The sequence below is a fragment of the Cavia porcellus genome, unplaced genomic scaffold, assembly GCF_034190915.1.
Source record: "Cavia porcellus strain 051 isolate PalLab524CR breed Dunkin Hartley unplaced genomic scaffold, mCavPor4.1 scaffold_1, whole genome shotgun sequence".
NCBI lineage: Eukaryota > Metazoa > Chordata > Mammalia > Rodentia > Caviidae > Cavia > Cavia porcellus.
In genome coordinates, this window is record NW_026947484.1 from 90,269,909 (window position 1) to 90,280,748 (window position 10,840).

The 10,840-nt window shown below is 44.0% G+C and overlaps 1 long non-coding RNA gene across 1 annotated transcript; it reads left to right on the plus strand.

Annotated features, from left to right (window-relative positions):
- Positions 1-283: 283 nt before the first annotated feature.
- LOC134471592 (uncharacterized) lies at positions 284-8,337 on the plus strand. Its single transcript, XR_010041072.1, has 3 exons — positions 284-1,117; positions 7,057-7,176; positions 7,975-8,337. It is a non-coding gene; the product is annotated as an uncharacterized LOC134471592 (long non-coding RNA).
- Positions 8,338-10,840: the final 2,503 nt, after the last annotated feature.

A 10,840-nucleotide genomic window follows, 5' to 3' on the forward strand; every position in this document is an offset into this window, starting at 1 on the left:
TTTCCTCTTAAATTAAAAAAAAAAATCTAAAAAAAAAATAAATAAATAAATGTTTTATGGTTTCTCTGATATGAGAAACCCAATATTTAAATAAAGTGCAAAAAAAAGGAAAAAAGAGAGAAAAAAGTTAACTGCAATCCAGTATGGCCATTCTATCGATCCTTGATTTAGTATAATTGTTTTATGTGGTTATATATTTTTGGTCTGTTGTTCTGGTAGTTAATCTGTGTTTATGATAATTAACTTGATAAAGATTTAAAAACAATAAACCTGACACTACAAAAAAAAAAGAAAGGAAGAAGGAAGGAAGAGAAAATTGTATTAGATATAGGCAAAGCTATAATAAAGAACCAAATGGCTACTAGACCAGGAAACATAAACATAATTTCAAGTATCCACTTGTTTTAAACAGGCTCTCACTACATATCCCAGACTGGCCTTGAACTCTTGGTGATCCTCCTGCCTCAGCCTCCTGAGTTCTGGGGTTATAGGCATGGGCCACCATTTCCGGTCAAGTGTCCACTGTCAACACACTGAAAGAAAAAATGTGTTTATCAGATTGCAGCTGAGCTAATAAATTAATCATGGAAGTGAGTAAGCAAATTCCCTAACCCATTGTTATGGATTAAGAACTGGTGGTCAACTTAACGCCAGCTGGATTACATCAGCATGGAACTGAGCCAAGATGCTCCACCTGAGGAAAGTTGCCAACATAAATAGGTGGAGAAGAAGGTTGTTAAGGCATTGAGACCTTAATGTGTTGTTGCACTGAGGCATTGTGGGTTCTCCTGGAGAAGCTCTGGTCCTCACGCTGAGCATTGCTTCCTGGCTCCGGAGGGGAAGACATGTGCTACTTGGTCACCAGGATGAACTCGTCACACTGGCTTCCTGGCATGTACCCGACTGTGCTTGTCATCAGAGGAGCTCGGGGCCTCCGTGTCACTGACGATGGCTGTGGTGCCTTTCAGGATAGCCCTGGTCTTATGAGTGTGATTTCTCGGCTCCAGCTTAGAACCCTCAACCTACCAGCAGCTCCTTCACCCTGCTGGCATGGACTTTCTGACTTCCACTGCTGACTTTTGGGCCTTCCCAGCATGGATCTGTAAAAGAGACTGGTGTAAGTCCTTCCTGTGGGCTCTAGACCTCCAGTTGGACTCGTGGGAGGCACTGTCATGAGCTCTGGGTTTTTATCTGGACTCATGTGGGACATTGCTGGGGGATTTAGGCTCTTGACTAAATATTTTATGTTCTTGGTATTGTGAATAGATTTCCTGCATTTTCTTGTGTTAACTCCCAGTGACCATTACAAAAATATTATAAACTCCATGTCCTGATTCTAAGGATTAAGAATCCTTCATGCGGATTCCTGTTCTCTGCACAACCCCTGACTACAATACCCATGGACTGAGATAGGCTAATATGGCCATCCTGCTATTTATTATAGCTGAATGATATTGACATAAAGATTATCCAGCTGATTCTCCTTATGCTAATTCTATATTCACTAAATAATTATCCTATCCACGTAGTAGTTAAAACTTCAACCTGCATGTGAAGCTCGTGCTTCCTCTCGTTTTCTCATATGCTGTCAGTCTCTCTGTCTTTGGTTTTTTTGTTTCTCTTTATCTTGCTAGCTATGTTTCTGATGTTCCCCAGAAAATTAGTAGAGGGTGGCAGCGCTGTTGTGGTTATGTAAGAGGCACTTTTTGGAAAGGCTAGGTAATTAAAACTATGTCTTTCTCTAATAGGTGTTTTTGGGGAGTTCTCAGGAGAGTCTGATCAGTCCGGGTTTCAGCATGAAATAGTACTTGCCCCAGACTGTTCAATCAGAAACTCTAAGGAGGGACGTGCTTATTCAAGGTCCAGGGATTATAGAGAGGACAGAATCACATGCCAATTTGTAGTAGCTAAAAGACTTTACCCCAGACATGAAAGGGCAAGAGAAAAAAGGAAACTGTCACATCAGAGCACAGTGAGGGCCAAGACTGTGAAGAAAAGGCCGCCTGGCATACCAGAACTGTGGAAGGGTGCTAACACTGCCACCAACACAACGGAGAGGCAGCTGATAGGCAACACCGGTACACCCCGCCACCTCCCCACCCTCCCCACCCCCCCCCACATTCCCCCCCACCCCACCCCGCTCAGTGAGCTGCTACCTGTGCCTCCCTCTGGCCAAAGCTACCTGGTAGCCAGCCAGCAAGGGGGCTTGAGTAGGAGAGGTTCTGGGGGAGGACGAGGAGAGAGGTCAGCACACATTCCGCACTGCGAACCTCTGGCCTCAGCTTCCCACATGAAGGCCAGTGCTACTGCATAGTGCTCTCTCTCGACCCTTTGGGAATTAATTCCGTAATGCTAACTGCGTCCCTCCATAGAGCTCCATCGAAAATGTTCACAAATAGGATATTTACTACATCGCATAACATTACCCATCATATGTATTTATTTATCATCTTTATTATGCATATGATATTCAATGTCCTTTTACAGATAACGTTTACCATTTACCATTGAGCTGCACTGTGGTGGGTGCCTGGATGCTTTCTCTTTAAACCTCACCACAGCTCCAGGCAGTCCTTGTCTTTGATTAAAGAGAATGAGTAGGGGAGAAAGATGGGTGAGAGGATTCAACCTAGAGTGGTTAAGTGACTTACTCAGGACCCAAATGGTCTTTCTGTACCAAACTGCACGTAGGAAAGGAGAAAATAATACTTCTTAGTGTATCATTTGCTTTGCTTGTACACCCTGCCGCGCCCTTGCCGCTGGTATCAGTGTGTTTACTTTGGACATTACATGTAGCCAAGGCTGGCTCTGAGATCTGAGATTGCCACTGGGAATCTCTGTGCGTCAGGCTGGTTGAAGAAACCAAATCCTTTGTGTCCTCCTTAATTGCCAGCTCATGCTGTTAGCTCATTGGTGGTTTTATCTCCAGGCTGTGAAGGAAAACGGCCCTCTTACTTTCCCCTGGGTCTAAGGATTCTTTCATGCATCATGACATAATTTACAGAGCATCTCCCAAGGGTTATGGGTGACATACAGTATGGCTATTTAGTTCAAGCCAATTCCGAAATGGAAATGTTCCACTCTTATCAAGAGATTTATTTTCATCAACAAGTTATCTTCCTCCCCAGTCAGGTCTGTAGGGGATCTCAGTCTGGGCCTGCATGTTCCGCCTTTGGGGAATTCTCTAGCGCCAGCCCAGGCCTGTGCTCAGCAGGTTACCACTTAGGATACTGTCTTGGGTTCTTTCAGTGTGGGGTGGAGTGATGAACCCCAGAGACTTTCTTCTGATACCACAATTGAACTAAGATAAATTCTGTATGAGTAAGTACCTTGATAGCCAGGTAACATGTGATATAAGTAAGACCTGTTGAAAACGCAGCAAACTCAAGCTAATTGTGATTGCAGTGCCACCTCCTTTTTTTTTTTTTTTTTTTTTTTCCTGTGAGACAGGTTCTGACCATGTATTTCAGGGTGGCCTTGAACTTGAAACAATCTTCCTGCCTCAGCCTCCCAAATGCTAGAATTATAGACTTGAGCCATCACATCCAGTTTATTCAATCTTTTTAAGCACAACTCTAGGTTTTTCTTTCTTTTTTCAAAACAAACTGTAAGATGCTTTATGTTTTCTTTTTCACAAGGCTGAGAATCAAACCCAGGATCTCACACATGCTAGCAAGCACTTTACCACTGAGTTACAGATCCAGTCCAAAGTGCATATTTAACAAGAAGAGGAAGTTATTCTTCTTGTAAGGGTAACATTTTTTAAAAGTAGTTTTATTAGCTGGGCATGGTGGTGCACCTGTAATCCCAGCATTCAGGAGGCTGAGACGGAAGGAGCACCATGAGTTTGAGGACAGCCTGGACTACTTAGTGAGTTCAAAGCCAGCTTGGACAACATAACAACTCTCAAAAAAAAGAGTACTTCTACCTAGGTATAATTTATATATTTTAAATTTCACCCATTTTAAATAGATAAATTGATACATTTTGACAAGCATATAGACAGTCCTGTGATTATAAAATCAAGATATGGAACATTGCTAAACTGGGCATATGGCACACACCTGTAATCCCAGCAGTTGGAAGACAGAGGAAAGAGATCTTCATGAGTTCAAGGACAGCTTGGGCTACACAGACATATTAGTGAGGAAAGGGGAATCAAAGACCAATGGATTGTCTCTTTGGCGAGGTCTTTAAGAGGTTTGCCCCATCTGGATAGACCTTCCAACTGTCACAAGGAGAGCCCACTTGATCCTGGAGCAGTGACTCCAGGGCTGGATCTCTGTCATTTCTGAGCTGCCCAACCAGCACCCAGTGTGGCAGCCATCCAGTGAGGAACCAGCTGTCTGTGTACACAGGTAGAGGGTCTTTTTTATGTGACACAGTCACATCATCTACATCTCTCCCCATTGGTTTAACCTGTCTGTTTTGGTCCCAAACCAGAGTACTTCTGTACCAGGCTAGACAGCAATTGCTGTCCCTTGCCGAGCTGGGTCACAGCCAGACCTATCAGTATATCCAGAATTAGCCAGAATTTTTTTTTTTTCTTTTGTGTAGCGGGGCTAGGGATCAAGTCCTGTAGTCCATCCTCCTGAATGGGTTCCTGGGCTGTGCACATCATAGGTCCCAAAACCATTGCCAGTTTGGCTGCCAACAGGCTAGGTGAGAAAGAGGGGGGTGGGGGCTGTGTCATTTCATTCCTGCTGTCTACATGATTTTTCACAGGCATGCAGAGCAGCGTACATCATTGTTATTTTTTTTAATCAGGGAATATCAGCTCTTGGCTCCCTTTCTCAACTGTGATCAAAACCCAAAGGATGTTTCTGTTTTCCCTGTTTTTGTCATAGACCCCTCAGTCAAATCTATCATAACCCACATTGATGGTTAGGATAAATGGCAGGTTAGCATTAATGATTCATCAGGCTTGCATCTGTGCAATAGCCCTCTTTGAGTCCAGCAGGCAGCTTCTACTGCATCTATCCTACCCTGTGTTGTGCCCCTTTTGGTCATCTGGTACAAAGAGCACAGCAGGATAGCTAGGTGTGGTACACACATCAAAAACCCAGCAAACCCACATATGCCTTTAATCGGTGTATTGTTATGGGTCTGGTCTTACCCAACCATATAGCACCCAAGAATTTGACAGACAAGCTAGTTCCCTGGACTTATCTTTGTCTATGGTTCATCTCATGCCAGCAAACTCCCTTCAGATTGTGCATGGTGGCTGTTAAATCTGCAAGACAATTATGTTAACATAATATCATCAACACAAAACAGTGGTACAGTGTGTGGCTTGGCCCAGATAGTCAGTTCCTGTGCCATGAGGCCATGACACAAAGTTGGGCTATGCAATAGCCTGTGGCAACATCTGGAAAGTCCATTACTGCCCTCCTGGATGAAGGCAAATTGGTCCTGACCGCTAGCGTCAGGGTGAGACTTCACAGTCATTTCTATGACCCATCTGGTTTCTGCATGGGCCATCCTGAAAGGCTCTGTGCAGGGAGTTTCACTCATGCTTTTTAAATTTCAGTTCTGCCCCATCTCATGGCTCCATGCAACTGGCAGTTCTTCACACATATAACCCATGTGGCCTGTGGGAGAGTCAACTGTGCATGGTGTGGATGGCCTCAGGCTATAGTTTTTCTCACACAAATTTTATAACTGGAGCTCTCCCTGCATCGTGTCCAGCTGAGCACCATTCTTTATGTTCACTCCCCATATGGATTTAGCAAGCAGGGAAACATAACCATCATATAGGCATGGGTGCAAGTGCCTGATAACTCAAAATCACCTGGGCCTTTGGGACCAGGACGTAGTGATTTCTATATCCTTTTATGTACGCAGCAGGTCCTGTATAACAGTCTGGGTTGTTGTACATTAGAGTTGACTCAGCTCTGGAATTCATCAACATTAGTATTCATTGCACTATAAATAACCAATGAATTTTGGGAGATCAATAGTCAATTCCACATGTGGCCTCCAGTCTCCTGGAATCTCCAAGACCTAGACAGCACAGCCTGCCTCCTAATCAGGACAAAGGGAGATCAGGGTCACCTCTTTTAGCTTTACTAGAGCCGCTTTGGCCCTCTGGCCCCTGGCCCATTGGCCAGTATTGTTGTTCAGGGTATAATTGACTCCACAATGTGAGCAACCCATTCAAAGGCTGCCCATCTGACTTATCTGTGGCGAGGCTGGTAGCCAGCAGGTCCTGGCGAGTGAGTTAGCTGGAACATTTGGGTCTGCGGCAGCCCTGCTAGCCTCTTTCTGGATCACCCTGCTCATGGTGCTGTTGATGTCTTGGTCAGATGAGAGACGTGGAAGTAAAATGCCAAGGTAAAATGAGATCTATAAGAACTGTACCTGTGTAGGAAATAAAGAAGGGAGGCCCGTGGTAAATGAGGCTGATCCCCTAGGACAGCCTGTGGGTCCATGAGGGTCCATCAGCATCCAATCTGGATGGACCTGTTGGCTGTCGGCCTAGCCACAGATGAGTTCATGGAGCAGAGTTATCAGGTCTAGATAGTGACTTGCTCCAGCAGGTCACCTGGGTTTTCCCAAGCCACGTGATGTGAGCTGCTACCATCAACCAACTTATCATACTCTGATTATCCGCTGCTCTGCACATCCTGCAGAACCATCTCACAGAGCAGGTGCTGGCTACGCTGACTGTTTGAGAGTTCTGTTGGGGTCTTAGTTGTATGTTATCAGCCTATCATCTCATAGCTGCAGTAGCCACACAGGCACTGTTTCATTTATTTCTTGTTTTAATTGTTGTTAAAGCTTTTAAGATATCACTGGGCTCCAAATACACTGTTTCCCAGTCCTTTGGGGCCTTCCAAGCTGCCAAGAAGGTGGCCACAGGCGGCCATAATGAGGCCAGAGGTCATCTATCAGTCATTCCTTAGGGCTTTTCCTTGTCTTTGGGTGCTGTCTTCACAGCCACCACAGGACCACTTATCTCTGTCCAAAATCAATTTGTTGCCTGCTTGATTAAGGGAGCAAGTACCATAAGCAGAGAGACCATTTTCTTGATGCTGAGTCCAATGTTTTAAACAGGTAGGCAACTGGCCTCTCCCAGGGACTGGCTGAGCAAGCCTGCAGAAGCCAGAACAGCCCCAAAGGGTGACAGGATCACAGTGGCACTGACAGCTGAAAAATCTCGAACTGGCTTTACAGGTAGGAAAGATTTATTTTAGCAGTTTGACATCTATCATCATAGTGACCAATTGCATATCACAGTGAGCAACTATGCTTAAAAGAAAAGAGCAAGCAGATCTGGAACAGGAGCTACCACCTGGGCAACTACAAACTGAAGGTTACTGACTGGGGGCATTAGTATTGCAGTGGGTTTAGTTATTATAATTTTATCTAAATAGCAATCACTTTGAAATATAAAGCATAGCAAAGACTACTATTTTCTATCTACCACGACTGTCTTAGTAGTTGAATCCTTGAAGACTGTTAACAGGTAACAGCTATACAATTTTACAAAGGAAACCTGAGATCAAAGGCCACACATATGAGCGTGCCAATCATGGCATAATTTTTATAACACGTTTAAATGTCCATCTTAGTGTTGAGTAAAGTAACATACAGCATTTATATCATATAAGTTTTTTTAAAAGGCTATTATTTGACTGGTAATCTCATGTTGATTTACCATTTCACTCATGGGGGTTTTTAGAAGGAACACCCTGGAGCTCCACCAAATTAACAAGTAACCATACATATATTTTCTTTTACTAATCTACTTCCACAAGCTTTCCTCAACATACATAAGCTTTCTGGTGTGTCATTACCTCTCTTCTTATCTCAATAGCAGAACAAGACTTTCATCATGCAGAATCTACTCTTTCCGAAAGTATCTCTTTCATAGTCTTCTTCCTCTTTCTCCTCTCCTACTCACTGTAACCTACTACAACAAAGTTGACTGTGCCACTTGAATTTTAAAGTGTTCCTTTTTTGTCTCCTCAGATCAACTGCCAAAAGACCTCTGAGTAACCTTGAATCAGTGTTTTTGCAGACCGGAGAAAAGAGCAACTTAATCCTGTAAATCCAAAACTTTGTAATGTGCAAGAAATGCTTTATGCACATCAACTCAAACTGAAAACCAAAACTATGTTTACCAGTTAATTAAATTTGTAATTTGATTTCTTCTGCAAAGCTTTCTTAGGCTTGACAGAACTTGGGCTGTTTACCCCCGGGTGGAGTTGCCCTAGCTTTCAGATGCCTGGCTGCTGATGTTACCAAGGGCTGGCCCAAGCAGGAGGAGAGCTTGGGCTCTGTCTTGTTCCCTTGCTCTCCTTGAAATAAAAGGACCATTCCTGTTTGGGCTGACTTTTCAGGTGTACAGTTTCTTTCTCTCTCTTTCTATTAGCCTAGCCCCATCGCCCCACTCATGTATTCTGATGTATTAAAGTTAAGCAGCTTTTTCTTGTCTTTACTTATTACAGTGCAAATCATTTCTTCACTTTTGTTTCTAAGCTGGTTAAACTGCTTTTTTTTCAGTTCCCAGTTGAATCCAAGAAGCCTTGGACTTGTGTTTTATTTTGCACACATATATACACACATTCACACATGGGCACACAGAAGTTAATGCATTCCCACCCCCACGTCCATGGGCCAATCCGACAGGAACAGCAGTTGCAGCTGACTACTCTGACCAAAACAAGAATCGGACAGGAACAGGTATCAGACACAGATGTCAAGGAGTGATACAATCTTCCTTCGTCCAGAGTAGCGAAAGTGACAAGCAGGTAACAAAGAAGTAAGTAGGCTAACTGTGGGAATACTTTCCCACCCCAACCCTGGGGCAGGTCTAACTGAAACAGCAGCTGCAGCTGAGCAGGAACTGGAACTGGAACAGGGGACAGGTGAGGATGTCTTGAGGAGAGATCAGGTCCTCCGTCGCCCACACTGGGGGTAAGGCCTGCCTTACCTTACCCTAGGGCCCGGTCTGTGTCATATTCTGACTCCTCCCAGGGTTCAGTGAGGTCTCTGCTGTCACACAGGGGCTCCTTCCCTCAACTGGACCTGAGACTCCAAAAACAGGTCCAGAAGCCATACCTTCTTGATGTAGATGGGAATGAGCCCAGGCAGTGAGCATTAAGTGCTTAGCATAGTGTCTTCCCAACCCAACACACCTGAATGTTCCAGAAAAAATAGTGTCAATCTCATGTAAGACTCTTTACACTGAGGAATCTGGAAGGCAACTTGTTTATTGATCGTAATGCTAGCAGACTAGTGGGACCAAGTCCAAATCACTAGCACTGAGGCAATTTTGAGTTGGTTTAAACACAGTTTACAAACAGGAAGTACAAGGCATTACATGATTGGTTGCACTGATTGAACTAAGTCATATGTTGTCAGGAAAACCAACTCTAAACAGATTGCTTAAAATGAATTGTTTATCATAATATAAGAATATCCTGGGGAAGAGGAGGGAGTTCAACTGAAGCAAATAGAGTTAAAAGGTATCTTTGATTGGATTATTTTACCCCATCCAAAGACCTTGAAGCCAGTTAGAAGCAATATATTTTCTTAATTAAGGGAAACAGAAGCTGAGAGTAGTCAAATTTGATAGAACTGTGGGGGACCAGCGGCAGCTGAAAAGATAAGAAGTATGAAATATAAATGACCTTTATTTTGAGAATGTGGGGAAAGACACCCCCAATGCCCCTAGGAGTGTGCCATCTCCACCCCGGGGCCAGCGATCTCTCCGTGGAACACGTGGAGTGAGGCACATAAGTAGCCTCGGTTTGGGGTGGAACCTAAGGGGGCATTAGGGATGCACAGGTAGCCCATTGGTCTTTGGCACCAGAGGTAGATTCCGAGGGGAAGGGGAGATAGGAGCTCCTTGGCTTTACCGGCTACAGTGTCCGGCCTGGGCCCAAACCCTTTCATATCCCATCTTATGATTATTATTATGAAAAGGGGCAAAGATTTTTCTCTTTAACTGATTCCTGCTGGCAGAGGGCGCTGTACTGGGCTCTAGGGGAGTTGATGGGATGACAGTTGATGCCCAGGTAGAAGCTGGCGCCAGGTGTTTTAGCCAGGACAACTTCACTGGTGAATGCACGTATGTTAGACTGGAAAAACAAAGAGACAAGATGTTATGAGGAGGCATGGCACTGTCATATTTAAGAATCCAGGTGAGGTAGAAGGAAAGGTGCCTTTGATTTAGACATGTTATTATATCAGGACAATGTTGAGGTAGGATCATTTCCATGGTAAGGCAGAATTCTGAAAAATAAATGTGGGGTTAGGAGGAGTGAAGTTATGAGAGGTGATTACCCCCCCATCTGAAAGGGTAAAAGTTAAGAGGGTAGGTAGGTAAGGCTCTGGTATGTATGATGTTGGAGTCTTTAGGAAATACTGTTAAGAGTCCTGCTGTAAAAGAATAAGAAATTAGAAAGCAAATTGGATAACAAAACATGACAGCCTGTGAGTCGTGGCTGTGAGGCCTTGGTAAGGCAGAGATGAGTAGGAAAAGGATGGTCAGATCCAGGGCCTGAGTGATGCGAAACCAGAATGGCAGTCTAGCAACTTTGATCACTGTTGAGGTTGCCAAGAATATCAGGTAGGTATGGGTTGCTGTAACCTGGTTGTAGTCCTTGGAATGATTTGCTGTGAGCAAGTATATCAGCAGTTTACCTGGTTGTGGGAAAGGCTTTTATGTATCCTGAAAAAGTATAAACAAAGAGAGAAGACAAAATGTATCTGTCAGTCTTGACCAGGAGAAATTGGTGAATAAGAAAGGAAGGAGGTGGTCTTATATTACTGAGGAGAGGTTTACTAGTGATAACAGGTGTAAGCTGTTGAGGCCTCAGTGTGTCTAAGT